We start from the raw sequence: 14,538 nt of genomic DNA on the forward strand, positions 1-14,538 counted from the left end.
CACTGTTTACAGTGGAAAGGCTTCTCTCCGGTGTGAATACGCTGGTGTGTCTTTAGACCGTGCAAATCGAGAAAGTTCTTGCCACACTGCTTACAGTGGCAACATTTTTCTCCGTTGTGGCGACGCTGGTGTTTCTTCAGATTCCCCAGCTCGTTGAAGCTCCTGCCACACCCTGTACAATGGAAAGGTTTCTCTCCTGTGTGAAGACGCCGGTGTGTCTTCAGGGTGCCCGCCTGACTGAAGCTCCTCTCACACTGTGTGCACTGGAAAGGTTTTTCTCCGGTGTGGACGCGCCGGTGTCTCGTCAGATCACCCTGCTCGGTGAAACTCTTGCCACACGGCTCACAGCGGAAGGGTTTTTCTCCGGTGTGCATACGCCGGTGCGTCTTCAGGTGACCCAACTGACTGAAACCCTTGTCGCATTGATTACAGTGGAAAGGTTTTTCTCCGGTGTGGAGAATCTGGTGTCGCTGGAGGTTGCCCAGCACACTGAAACTTGTGTCACACTGTTTGCAGTGGAAAGGTTTTTCTCCGGTGTGGACACGTCGGTGTATCTTCAAACAGCGTACGTCGCTGAATCCCCTGCCACACTGTTTACATTGGAAAGGCTTTTCTCCGGTGTGGACACGCTGGTGTGCCTTCAGTAGTGATAACTTACTGAAACTCTTGTCACAATCTTTACATTTCTGGGTTTTCCCTCCTCCTGTGCAAGACGGCGGCTGATGTATCTTTGCTTCTTCCGGTTGAGTCAAAGTCTCTGAAAACCGTCGACGACTGTAAGATTCCGGTTCGTCTGCGTCTCCTCGTTTCTTGGCGGCAGTTGCAGAGCTGACGATTTTCTGACGGGCTTCATCTGAGGGAAACTGTGTAGTCTTCAGCATTTGGCAGTAGAGGTCATTGTCCTTGCTCCTCTTCATGTGTTTAAAGATTGATTTCAAGGCGTACGAACACTCGGAACAGGAGATGACATGACTTGGGAAATATTGGGACTTTACTCCTTCCACGAGGAAGGGTAGTTCATCGTCAGAGCTAATGCTAGACATGGACTGCAATAGGGAAGGAGTTAGTTGTGTGTTGGAGGTGGTGAAATATGCCCTTATATACTCTCCACTGTCTCTGTATCTCTCTTCACACGCTGCCTGTCTCCCTCATGAAAATACCTCTGGACACTATGGGGTTTGAGAAGACCTAAAGACTTCTTCACACCTTACATAGGCTGACCAGGAGCTGTGGTATGACATCACATGCTACATAAATTGTTGCCGTGCCAAGCCTATAGAAGTTCCAATTTGCAGCACGACCACTGTTATCAATATGACATTGATCATCATGATGACAGAGATCCACATGGAAGAAGCACGAAGCGACCCGTTTTGTGCTTGTAAATCTGCTACTTTTGCTGTTTTTGAATTTGAATCTTGAAATGGAACAGTTTTGGACAGATAAGGTGTCCACCAATCTGCACATTAAACTCATTTACTGCCAAGGACGTAATTGACGTAATTTTGTGTTTTTTTTTTAATAAAAGATCGCACTGTTCTCTATCACCCGAGTGACCACTTTCACTTTCTACTTTCACTACTACAAGGATCTGGAACTAACATCATCTGAAGATTTCCGCTTCTGTCCACTTATTTTCAACATGCTGTTACAAGGCAAGGGGCAGTCGCGGTTGGATTGTATCGTATATTATGGACCCTAAGCTGCTTATATTTATTAAATCTAAAACCATATGACTATACTATGACTTTACTAAAGTCCACGTTTGCGTGTAAATTGTAATGAGAATTATATTGTTAACTTGGAGACCGTCTGATCAGAGAGTGGCCTCATCTTTGTCACACCTTGACAGCAGGATACAGGGTGGGACACTCGCTCAGGAAACATTGATCAAAGGACATGAAAGGACAGAACACCTTCCAGGGCGACCCCCACCCACATGGAACCTCTTATTCTAATGTGTAAACTTGGTACGCTGTGCCCACTCTCCAGCTGAAGGGCTGGAGGAGGTGGCTCCCTGGTTCTTATGCTGTTGTACTTGTTGCTAAATAAACCGAATCATGATTATGATCCAAACGAATCCGGACGTCTTCTGCACTTTCTTTTAAGCAGCTAGGCCTGTTAACACGCAGTCTACTGTTTCAAAATATACAACAATTGCTTTTTCTCTGCGCGACACACACTGATAGCGTTTGTGTTTACAAACGGTCGGACGAGCGATCATAATGGATATACATTTTCTGTGACCAGTTGAAAAGGTAAAAAAAAATACGATAATTGCTGGCAGTGGCCAATCGCAGCCAGAAATAAGTCTGGCAGTGAATGAGTTAAAAGTCCTGTCCTGTAAGTAAGAGGCGAACCAATTTAAAACTCTACCCTTCAAACCAACCTCATCCTCCTAATGTTTTAAAAGAGTTGTGTGATCAATAGTGTCAAAGGCTGCACTAAGGTCAAGGAGGACTAAGATGGCACAGGATCCGGATTCAACAGTGAAAAGGATGTTGTTGTGTATTTTAGCAGTGCAGATTCTGTGCTATGTCAGGTTCTGTAACCATGAACAAAAGGAAAGGGTCCGCACACGTCTTAATGCTCCCAACATCATTTTATAAATAAATATCAATTTTGAAATGTTTGGATGTGCGTGCACCACCTAACCGCTTTGGGTTCTGAAACCAGACTGACATTTTTCCAGGATGATGAGACCTGTGAGATATAACAACTTTTTCTAAAACTTTAGAGAGGAATGGCAGCTTAGAGATGGGTCTATAATAGTTGTGATTGTTGGGGTCAAGGCCAGGTTTTTAAAGTAATGGCTGAATGATGGCATGCTTATAGCTGGAAGGGACAACTCCCGTTTCCAAACTGCTGGTAATTATGGCCAGAATGAGGGGGCAGATGGTGACGAAAATGTCCTTGAAAAGGCGAGAGGGAATAGCGTATAGGGAATTGTTTGCGGCTGATGCCATGATGACACATTAAGGTTAGACAACACACTCCATATTTGGGCGTAGCTGCATTGGGAACTCCTTGTATGGTTCTGGCTGAGTCAGAGTGACGTCAGAGGTCCGTCCACACGCCCACCGGCGGCCCGCCGCCACTCCCTGTTTTCAATCACTAATTTAAAGTATTTTTTTCAATTATCATAATAAGTGTTTAGTTAATTATGGTCCCATTCATTTTAAAATTAGTCCAAGATAATGGATTTGAATTTGAAAGTGGCTTCAAAAGGGGTCTGTAGAATCCAATGGGTCACGTGACAGTTCCCTTTGTCCATATTTCTTTTACAGTCTATGGTCCCCACCATGGCTCATAGCAGAGCCATAAAGCATTGTCTTAGCTCCTCGTGTCGTCTCACAGTAATTTGGAGGTCATTTTAGGTACCCTTTGAATGTTGTCACACAGGCAGTGGTGTGGACAGTAATGAAGTACGTGTTGGAGGGACTCTGGAACTGACAATCAGCTGCCCAGAAAGCTGAATTCATTTCAGCCTAACGTCTCCCTCCCAGGCTCTGCAGTTCCTCAGTTAACTCTGTCTGAGATATATTAATCATTGCTGTCGGGCAGAAACCTCATCTCCATATTCTAACTTTTTGTATTTCTTTTGTAAATGATCGCCCCACTTGATCGCGCTACAGCGACACGTTTTGAGTAGATCTGGTACTTTTGCTATTTTTGAATTTGAATCCTGAAAACAATGTTGAACTTATAAGGTTTCCACCCGACGGAGTCGACATAACAAGCCAGTGGCTCTGAAAACTTTTCATGGCAAGGACGACAAATATGTAAGTAAGTATTTATAGTGTACCCCCCAAATATTTTGTGCCAGGTAACCCCGTACAAGATTTGTGTTGTTAAAATGTTTCAAAAAAGATTTTTCTCATTTTTGTGTAAGAAAAAGGGTTAAAGTGGTTTGATGCTATATGAACCAATTTTGCTGGGGAACCCCCTCGAACGTCTAAGAGCATCAATTGTCATCCAATGTTCTTGTTTTGTTTAACCTGTAACTGGACAAACACATGACCAGGTACCAGCCATTTGTAAATGCATCAAAATGTCATCTACATCCAGCATGGGGGTTGTTCATAAAAAATGTCAAGTCAATTTTGGTAGGAAAAAAAACATCTTTTCTTCTTAAATATGCGGCCAAGTTCTCAAAGTGCTCCCCGGACCCCACTTTGAGAACCAATGCTCTATGCTATCAGATGTAGAGAAATGAGAAAAAGAGGGCAAAGCAGAGGCAGGCGTTGGAGTGAAAGTAATTCCATTTTAACGGTGACAGCTAATGAGCCCAGTGATAAGGTTTTGTGGCAGAGGTGCCAACGAGGGTAGCGGGACCCTCCCCAGTCATCTATCTTAATTACAGCAATCCCATTAAAAACCTGACCCAGATGGATGCAGAGAGAATATTAACCACATCACACTCACATCACCAGTCGCCTGGCATCTTTTTATTTCGGCTAATTCCCATCGGGGGGTCGCCACAGCGGATCATCAGTTTCCATCTGGTTCTGTTTTCTGCTGTGTCAACCACGTGACTCCTGCCAGCTGCATGTCATGACTCTCACCGCATCCATGAACCTCCTCTTTGGCCTTCCTCTTCTCCTCTTACCTGGCAGTTCCATTTTCAGCACCTCCTCCCAATGTACCCCTCCTCATCCCTCATTTTCACATGTCCAAACCATCTCAACCTCACCTCTCTGGCTTTATCCCCCCAAACCTTCTCACCTGGGCTGTCCCTCTAATGTGGTCATTTCTGATCATGTCACTTCCTTGTCACTCCTGATGAGAATCGTAGCATCCTATATTCTGCCACAATCCAGCTCAGCCTCCTGTCTTTTCGTCAGTGCCACTGTTTCCAAGCCTGTACAGCATGGCTGGTTTCACTACCGTCCCATACATCTTCCCTCTCACTCTTGCTGGTACCCTTCTGTCTCACATAACTCCTGACACTTTCCTACATCCGTTCCGCCCTGCCTGCACTTGCCTGGCATGCACACATAAATCATAAAAATTGGATTCATAAACAAGCCGGGGTCTAATAATGGGACGGCTTTCATTTGGATTTTGGAAATTAACTAAATACATTTACCCAAGTACGTAAGTACTTTTTTTTTTGCTTTAACTTTACTTGATTATTTCAATTTTTTGATATTCTTTGTCTCAGGCCGAAAGGCATGGCCGAGACTATGGTTTGCACCCTGTCCGTCCGTCCGTCCGTCCGTCCGTCCGTCCGTCCGTCCGTCCGTCCTTCTGTCTGTGGACAGCTAATCTTCGGCACTGTTGGCTTGATCGCAGCGAAACTGTGGACACACACTCCCTGGATACCAGAGCAGAACCTCTGCCCCAAACGTTTCACATGGGCCTGTTATAGCGCCACCAGGAGGCCAACTTTTGCTGAACATATTTTTTGAAAGTACTCCTATACAGATTTTGGCATTTATCATTTATCGAAACAAGTCTTTCAGATTTTCAGATTTACATCCTGATTGGCAAAGATTGGCTTCCAAAGTTTGCAGGAGTGCTCTGTTTTGAACAAAATGCCTCAAATCATGAAATCATGAAAAACATTGCACGGATATTCACATTAGGCCAAGGAAGAAATGCCACTTCAAAATGTTCAAATCAGCCTCATGGTGGTGCTATAACAGGGCGATTCGTGATTTTTCCAGGTTATATGTGGACAGCAGCTCACAGAGCCAATTTCTCTCAAGGTGGGAATGAAAACTGGCTGTCCATGGAGTGCTGTACATTTTATCCGAACCCTCAACCAATGGATGAAATTAATCTATCAGTGTGCTCTGCCGCACATCCCGTCCCCAAACCCTGTCCCCAAACCCTGTCCAAGGGTATGCTGACAGCACATGTACATGGGTCATCTAGAGAGGAGGACGTCATCACGAACATGCTGGCACGCACTGATGAATTTCTCCCCTGGTCCGGGCTGGAGGTGAAACACAAAATGTGCCGTACGTGCTCCATGAACGCGCCGGCGGCAACCGTTGGTACAAGGCCAAGAAAGACAAGCCTCCCTCCGTTCTAACAATGGGTCAGCCCATTAGGGTGTACTCCCGTAATGAGACCTATCCATACCTGGGCCATAAATTCAACATCGCTGGTGAGGGGGGGAGCAAGTTGAGGAGCTCACTAAAGAGTTTCACCGTCGCCTCAACCTGATCGATCTGTTTGCCCTCCCTATAGTCATGAAGCCCCAGGCTGTGAGAGAAGTGGCCCTGGCGAAGATACAACATCTCTTTGCCAATGTACACATCCCACAAAATGCACTGAGAGACATGACAAATAGAACTGTCCAGCTGGCCATGAGGAAAGACTCTGGAAAACTGGACTCAAGCCAAGGGCTTTGGAGTCTGGTCTGAATGGCCAGATCTCAATGACCTCTGCCATCGGACAGGAGTCCAGTTAAAATGAGCAAAAAAACACCAAAGACGTGCCCATCTCTGATGGATTAATTACAGACCCCAGTGTGGTATGGAGGTTACTCTCACCCACCCGGGAGGGGACATTAGACTACAGGAAGACACAGCTAGAAGGGTTCTGCTTAATATGAAACAGACTGATACCAAACAACATTGGCTTGGACTTCGACTGCAGGGAAAGTTGGCCTGTGTTGATTCCTCTGATCATTCTGTTTCACATTCGATGTACAAAAATTATAATTTTGTTATTGGGGAGGATGTTTAAAGATTCACCATCAAAGCAAGTATTACCAACCAAATCTGGTATCCTGACCTCCATAGTCCACTCTGTATAAACCATCATGATTCTGAGCAACATCTAGAATCCACATCACAAATGTAGTGCACTAGAAGTTCGGGCCGCTACGCGGCCCGAACGTCTAGCGTGACGCGTCGTTCACTTTGCAGTGCCACCTTACAGGCACCTCACAGTGTGAGAGAGAGTTTTGTGCTCTCCTAAATCCACGGCAGGCTTTGAAAGTACCCACTTCAGAAAGAGGTGACGTGCATCACCTCTCCAATGACCAAAACCCACTATGGAAGCCGTCGAACTGGTGCGATCTGACGGCATCCTAGAATTTATAGGTAGGATGTGATGTCATGCGTGATGTCATGCTGTCGTGAGATTACGTCACACTGGCTACATGGCCTCTGCCGTCTCCAAAGAGCGTCTCTGTGCCTCTGTATGGCGCTTTTTCTCCAGCCGTTGAGCTGTCGTCATTGTGGTGGAGAGAGTTGTTGTGGTGGAGAGAGTTCCTTGTATAGATTATTACTATTTATCACTATGGAAGCCGTCGAACTGGTGCGATCTGACGGCATCCTAGAATTTATAGGTAGGATGTGATGTCATGCGTGATGTCATGCTGTCGTGAGATTACGTCACACTGGCTACATGGCCTCTGCCGTCTCCAAAGAGCGTCTCTGTGCCTCTGTATGGCGCTTTTTCTCCAGCCGTTGAGCTGTCGTCATTGTGGTGGAGAGAGTTGTTGTGGTGGAGAGAGTTCCTTGTATAGATTATTACTATTTATCACTATGGAAGCCGTCGAACTGGTGCGATCTGACGGCATCCTAGAATTTATAGGTAGGATGTGATGTCATATTGTCTCATCGTGATGTCGTCACTCGTCACACTTACAACGTACAGTACATACTGATGGCGCGTCACACTGGCGTGATGTGGCGTGATGTCAGATTACGTCACACTGGCCACATACAACGTTCGTACATACTGACAACCGACATGGCGCAGGATTAAAATTGTATATATATAGATAAATAAACCTGTACATTGCTCGCCACAACCGTATTGTTCACATAGTGTCTGATGCAGTACAAAAATGGATGCCATCCAGTGCAGCAATGTATAAACATTGAAGAGTGTTACCAAATTGGTTAGTTACTTAGAAGTAGGCTGTGTTTTTGATTTGTACATGGACCAGGCTTTCCAAGATAAACATTCTAAGTACCAACCGTTACTTGGAATCATAACAAACTTTGGGTACAGATTCTGCATACTCATATTTGGAAGCCTGGGCCAAGTAAATGTATATAAACTGACCATGAGTGGCCTGACAATCACTGGCCTGACGACAGAGCAAAGCCAAACAACTTGCTAAATATTGCTGTTTCAGCTGTTATAGGCAGTTTGTCTGTGTGGAGGAGAAGGGGCTATATGTATCCTTAGGTGCCCATGAACTGTTATTTGTTTCCCTGGAAATTAATATTAATTTGTGGATTCAAATACATAATGAATGTTTGTGTGTGTGTGTGTGTGTGTGTGTGTGTGTGTGTGTGTGTGTGTGTGTGTGTGTGTGTGTGTGTGTGTGTGTGTGTGTGTGTGTGTGTGTGTGTGTGTGTGTGTGTGTGTGTGTGTGTGTGTGTGTGTGTGCGTTCTGAACAGTCATAAAAAAATGTTCCTGACACTGCTGGCTGATGGCTGGTAGCTGAGGGGAGGGAGGCTCGTTTCTATTCCAAACTGTAGCTCTAGTCCAGAGCGAACTAGTGACATCTGTTTTATAGCCTACATTTGTTGTCAGCACTTTAGTCACTATGTCATTAGCACTGCCACTGTAGCATGAAGTATTTACAAACAGCACTCAACTGCTGTCATCTTTGCGGAGGCTCTCCACTTGCCCACTTTAATGAGCTTCTGACCTATAACACACCTGGAGCAAATGAATTAACGAGCAGCAAAACTAACACCGCATTCAGCAGCGGCAGCGCTTACGAGCAACCATCAACACACACACAGCTGAGTGAGTGAGAGAGAGAGAGGAGGAGAGGAGGGAGGTGGACTACTCAAGACTGTTTCTGTGAGTTATTTCGAGGGGGGGTACTAAATGTTGTATTATTTGAATTGTGGATGGGCAGGGTTTATACAGTAACTGCTTTGTGTGTGTGTGTGTGTGTGTGTGTGTGTGTGTGTGTGTGTGTGTGTGTGTGTGTGTGTGTGTGTGTGTGTGTGTGTGTGTGTGTGTTTTTTGCTTTTTTTTTTTTCATTTAGCCATCATCAAATTGTATGATTGGTTCACTTCAGATTTCAGTTGTTGTTGGTTTAGTTTAATCAAGGCTCACACGTTGAAGCAGGTGCCCGGGATACACATGAACTTATTAACATGCAAATACAAATTAGTTTTGCATACTATTACCAGAACACAAAATTGGATGTGAATTGAAGAGGCATACATATAATGAGCGAGTCAAGTGGGACAATGGCGGGTCTCTGCTGCTCTACATGTAAAGTGTCTTGAGACAACTTGTTGGGATTTGACACTTTCATTTCAATGTAATTGAAGTTCCGCATGCAGCTCCACCAGCCATTGTATGTCAATATCTCTGTCGGGCAGAAACCTTGTATCTTCTCCGTAATTCAACTTTTTACATTTTTTTGTTTGTTTATTTTTCGTAAATGAATGCCCTACTTTGATGTAAGTCAATTTCGCACAAAAGTGTAGAAAATAGCAAAAATGTGAAATTGCTGTTTCTTTTGCATTTTCTTTAAGTGAAAGTGGTTATGGTTGTCTGTGGGGTTTATAAATATTGAACCAATGAAAGGTTTTAACAAGAGCTTGTGACTAAATCATTGAATCTATTGGAACACAGGTTATTTTTTTCCATTTCCTGAAAAGTAACAGTTTTGGACATACAAGGTTTCCACCCGACAGCAACAATATTGTGACTGTCGGGTGTCCAAAGCTGTTACTTTTCAGGATTTAAATTCAAAAATAGCTAAATTGTTTTAAGCTCGAATATCCGCTACTTTAGACACTTTTGTGTGACGCAATAGTATGATTCATAGGGCGTTAATTTAAAGGAAAAAAACACAAAGAAATGTGAATATGGAGATAAGAGGCTTCTGCCCAACAGCAACTATACACATTTTACCATAGCTGTGGCCTTCCTGTTTCCATGTGCTGATTAATGAAATAACACAGCACTTTGCATTCTGTGCAGCGCTTCCGGAAGCGCGGATGGGGGAGGGGGGATGGTGTGTGACCTCCCCTGAGCACCCAAGTGTGTCAGGTTGTGATAAACTCACTGTCCTGACTAATCTGTTATCTTTTCACCACATGAACCCTTACGTCCCTATTCTGGACATCATGTCATGATAGGCGAAATAACCGAGCAATGCGTTGATGACAAATAATTACGTCTAGAGTCGATGACTACATTGACATGCACGTAGCAGGAAGAGTGAACAGTGTTCTGAGCCATTAAGACTGAGGGCCTTTGTTGCTTGCTTGTTAGCGAATGAGAATGAAGGGAGATTGAATGAGTTGAGTCACGGAGAACCGCCTGACTGTCGTGCCTTATGCCTGAACTATCCCGATGCTCGATCTGAGGTTCAAAAAGGTGGATTCAACACATCAGGAATGCGAGGAACCAAAGACAAAATATTGAATGTTCCCCCCTCCTCGAGAATAGACATTGGGGTTTTATAAATGGGCTACTGAAACAACGAAAAGTATTAATAACAGCTTGTGACTAAATATTAGCTACATTGGATCTATTGGAACATAGGTGCTTTTGCCACTTCCTTAATACTCATTAGCATCTGAGTCTTTTTTTATTTTTGTGTTGGCTATTCAAAAATAGCAGATGTACAAATGACACACTGCAAGCTTATACAGCTGCTATTCTTGAACATTTTTGAAAAAGGCATTTGTAGAATCGGCCTCAGGTCTTAATGGGTTGAAAATAAACGTTTTGGACATACAGGGTTTCTGCCCTGACAGTGACAATATACATTCTGCCATAGCTGTGGCATGCCTGTTTGCGTGTTGCTGATAAATGAAATAATACAGCACTTTGCATTCTGTGCTGCGCTTCTGAAAGTGGAGGTGGGGGTGGGTGTGTGTGTGTGACCTCCCCTGTGTAAGGTTTTGATAAACTCACTGTCCTGACAAATCTTTTACTTCATAACCACATGAACACTTTGGCGTCTCTATTCTCATGACGGGCATGTCATGATAACCGAGCAACTCATTGCGACGTGTCGATGAAAAATGATTACGTCTACTCTAGGCTAAAACTGATTAACCACTAAAAGCCTATGTCGTACAACGGTGTCGCGTGAAAATAGCTATTATATTAGACATATGTATTGTTGATGCTGTCTTTAAGAAGGGGAAAATAGAAAACTATATTTAATTAATGTAAAAAATAATATATAAATCCTTTATACTTGGTCCTCTCCTTTTTCCCTTCTACACCAAATCTCTCAAAATGGCTGATCTACAAGCTCACAGAGGGTTGCGACGCATTGCACATTCATTAGTTATATATTAAAACAAATAATTTGAATGAGTTGAATAAATTAGATTCACTGATTTTGTATTTTGTGTTCCTAGATTATACAATTAACTGAAAAAGGTCTTGATAGAATAATCGCTGAGAAAATAATCAATATTTGGGCTGCAAATACTGATTGAGTTCAAACACTTTCATCAGGAATTTAAGTATTGCAATGACATAGCATTCAGTTTGGCAGTGTGACTCTGCTCCTGTGATAGGTTACTACAGATGATCTGTGCAAGCATGACACACAATCTGAGATCATAACCTCCCTGAAGCAGAGCATGAGATTCAGAGTCATTGCATGGACATAACGTTGGACCCTTCAAGGGCATAAGTTAAGATACGCAGATGTAACATCACACAATCCACAGAATCATACATTTAACTTAGAGAAAACCTATATGGCACGAGGATCAAGTTTGGTCACTGGCAGGCAGTGGTGTAAAGTAACTAAGTACATTTACTTAAGTACTGTACTTAAGTTAACATTTTAAGAACTTTTACTTTTCTGGAGTATTTCCAAATTTCAATACTTTTGCTTCTACTCCACTACATCTCAGAGGCAAATGTTGTACTTTTACTCCACTACAATGATTTAAAAACTTTAGTTACTTTGTAGATTTGTATTATTATTACAAAACATACATTTGCCACTTCAGCCCTATGAAAATAGCCGATTTTCAAAACATTTGTATGCATTTTAGACATGATAATTTGTGAAACGGGACATTCTGCATTAACAAGTATACTTTTGGTACCTTAAGTATATTTTGATACCAATACTTTTGTACTTTTACACATGTACATTTTGATTACCAGACTTTCACTCACCAGAGTTCAGTACTTTTTCCACCACTGCTGACAGGCTGCAGGAATGGTGTCGTGACCAAATGCTGAGCATGTAGAATGAAGAGTGAACGGTGTTCTGCTTGGAGTGAACCGTTCAGATTGAGGGCCTATGTTTCTTGTTAGCGAATGCGAAAGAAGGGAGATTGAATGAGTTGAATAGAATAGACTTTATTTGCCATTTGCACAAATGCATAGGAGCTCTTGGAGCTCAGATCCCACGGTCAGCATTTATAAAGACAGACGATACAGAGAAGACAGAATGAACATACATCCTACAATACTACAATACTCTTTTAAAATGGGATTTCGACCTTCCTCAGAGTCACGACTCTGAGAAAGGTCGAAAGACCAAAACGTCAGTGACTTTTTGTACTTGCACCTAAATAATAAAAGGCTTAAAGTAAACTGCTCCAGCGTTTCTCTCTTCTGCATCTGTTGTCCCTGTCCCTGTGACGTACCGGACTGGCCGTTTTAGGCTGAGGCGCACCGATAGACTCCCTTTGTTCTCAAAATAACTAAAACCAGTGCAATTCATCTATCATGATTCAGTTCATCTGTCATGATTCAATTCATCTACAGTATCATGATTCAGTTCATCTGTCATGATTCAGTTCATGATTCAGTTCATCTGTCATGATTCAATTCATCTGTCATGATTCAGTTCATCTGTCATGATTCAGTTCATCTGTCATGATTCAGTTCATCTGTCATGATTCAGTTCATCTGTCATGATTCAGTTCATGATTCAGTTCATCTGTCATGATTCAGTTCATCTGTCATCGTTCAGTTCACCTATTTCCTATACTGTATGTGCGATATTGGCTATCGTCCGTAATGTCTTCGGCTACTTTGTTGAACACGGAAAACCGCATGATTGCCTTGCCTTGCCTTGCCTGAACTATCGCCATACTAGAGTTGGGGTGCAAAAAGGTGGATCCAACAAATCAGGAACGCAAGGAACCAAAGACAAAGTATTGAATGCCCCCCACCCCAACCCCCACCCTCGGGGGAAAAGACCTTGCCTCCAGGAGGAAATAGGCCTGTCCAAGGTGACGTGGGGTGAGGAGGGGTCAGTGTGAGGAAAGGATGAGTTATTGAGGAGAGCAGCCCTTGTTCTGCCCCATATCCTGACCTGCTCCCTCTGTGACATGACCTCCCTGAGGGGTATGGTGACATCCAGAGGACATGTCCAAGCACCTCTTATCAAGCCTCGAAACACACAGACACGTACACACATGCACATGCATGCACGCACGCACGCACGCACGCACGCACGCACGCACGCACGCAAGCACGCACGCGCGAGCACGCACACACACACACACACACACACACACACACACACACACACACACACACACACACACACACACACACACACACTCTGTAAAATTCGAAGCATTATCAATCGATTGGTAACTCCAAGAGGGTACAAATGGAACCAAATGGACTGTACACTCGCAGAGTTACATTAACACAGTGCAAAGGATTAACCTTCAGTGAAATCTTTGCTTGAGCAGAGAGTGAAGTTACCTAAATTGTATCTATGTGTATGTGTATGTGATTAGTATTGTGATTATTGATTATTGTGGGATCGCTAAGGCGGTCACACTACTGGTATCTTCATATTATTATTATTATCTATTTATTTATTTATTTGTATTCCTCCCGTTTTTTGGCCCCTAACTAGTCCTTCATACTTTTAGCTACAAACTCCGTTCCAACTCACATTTGAAAAAATCCCATTAATTTCAATGGGGAAATGCCATTTAGCTACAGTGGAGCCTAGCAACTGCTTATTAAACCCTAGCAACAACATATTAGACCATAGCAACCACATATTATACCCTAGCAACCTGTTTTACCACAGCAACCGCCCATTAGACCCTAGCAACCGCCTATTAGACCCTATAGCAACTGCCTATTAGACCCTAGCAACCAGTTTTACCCCAGCAACTGCATATTAGACCCTAGCAACCGCACATTAGACTCTAGAAACCACTGTTTTACCCTAGCAACCGCCTATTATACCCTATAAACCGCCTATTAGACCTTAGCAACCACTGTTTTACCCTAAATAACTACTACTATTAATACTACTCGATACTGTCAACACTATCAACACTTTTAACACTACTAATACTTTAACGCCTTTAAAACTTTTACAACTTTTTAAAACTTTAAAACTTTTACACGTTTAACACTGTTAATACTTTAACTATTTTAAAACCTTTAACACTACTAATACTTCAAGACCTTTAACACTACTGATACTTTAATAGCTTTAACACTTCACACCTATCAATACTACAACATTCTTAGTGATCCCACACTGTTTCTTCAGGAACAGTACTTTCTAGTTTTCCTTGTTAGTCACTGTCAACTTACATACCTATAAGTTGTAAATTGTGTGTGGGGG

The 14,538-nt window shown here is 43.1% G+C and overlaps 1 protein-coding gene across 1 annotated transcript in view; it reads left to right on the forward strand.

The window, feature by feature from the left end:
• Positions 1-14,538, forward strand: part of LOC311053419 (E3 ubiquitin-protein ligase TRIM39-like) — a 479,738-nt gene that overhangs the window by 350,497 nt on the left and 114,703 nt on the right. The gene's annotated exons all lie outside the window — the stretch shown is intronic.

Source organism: Gymnoscopelus microlampas (assembly GCF_963454915.1).
Source record: "Gymnoscopelus microlampas genome assembly, chromosome: 10".
NCBI lineage: Eukaryota > Metazoa > Chordata > Actinopteri > Myctophiformes > Myctophidae > Gymnoscopelus > Gymnoscopelus microlampas.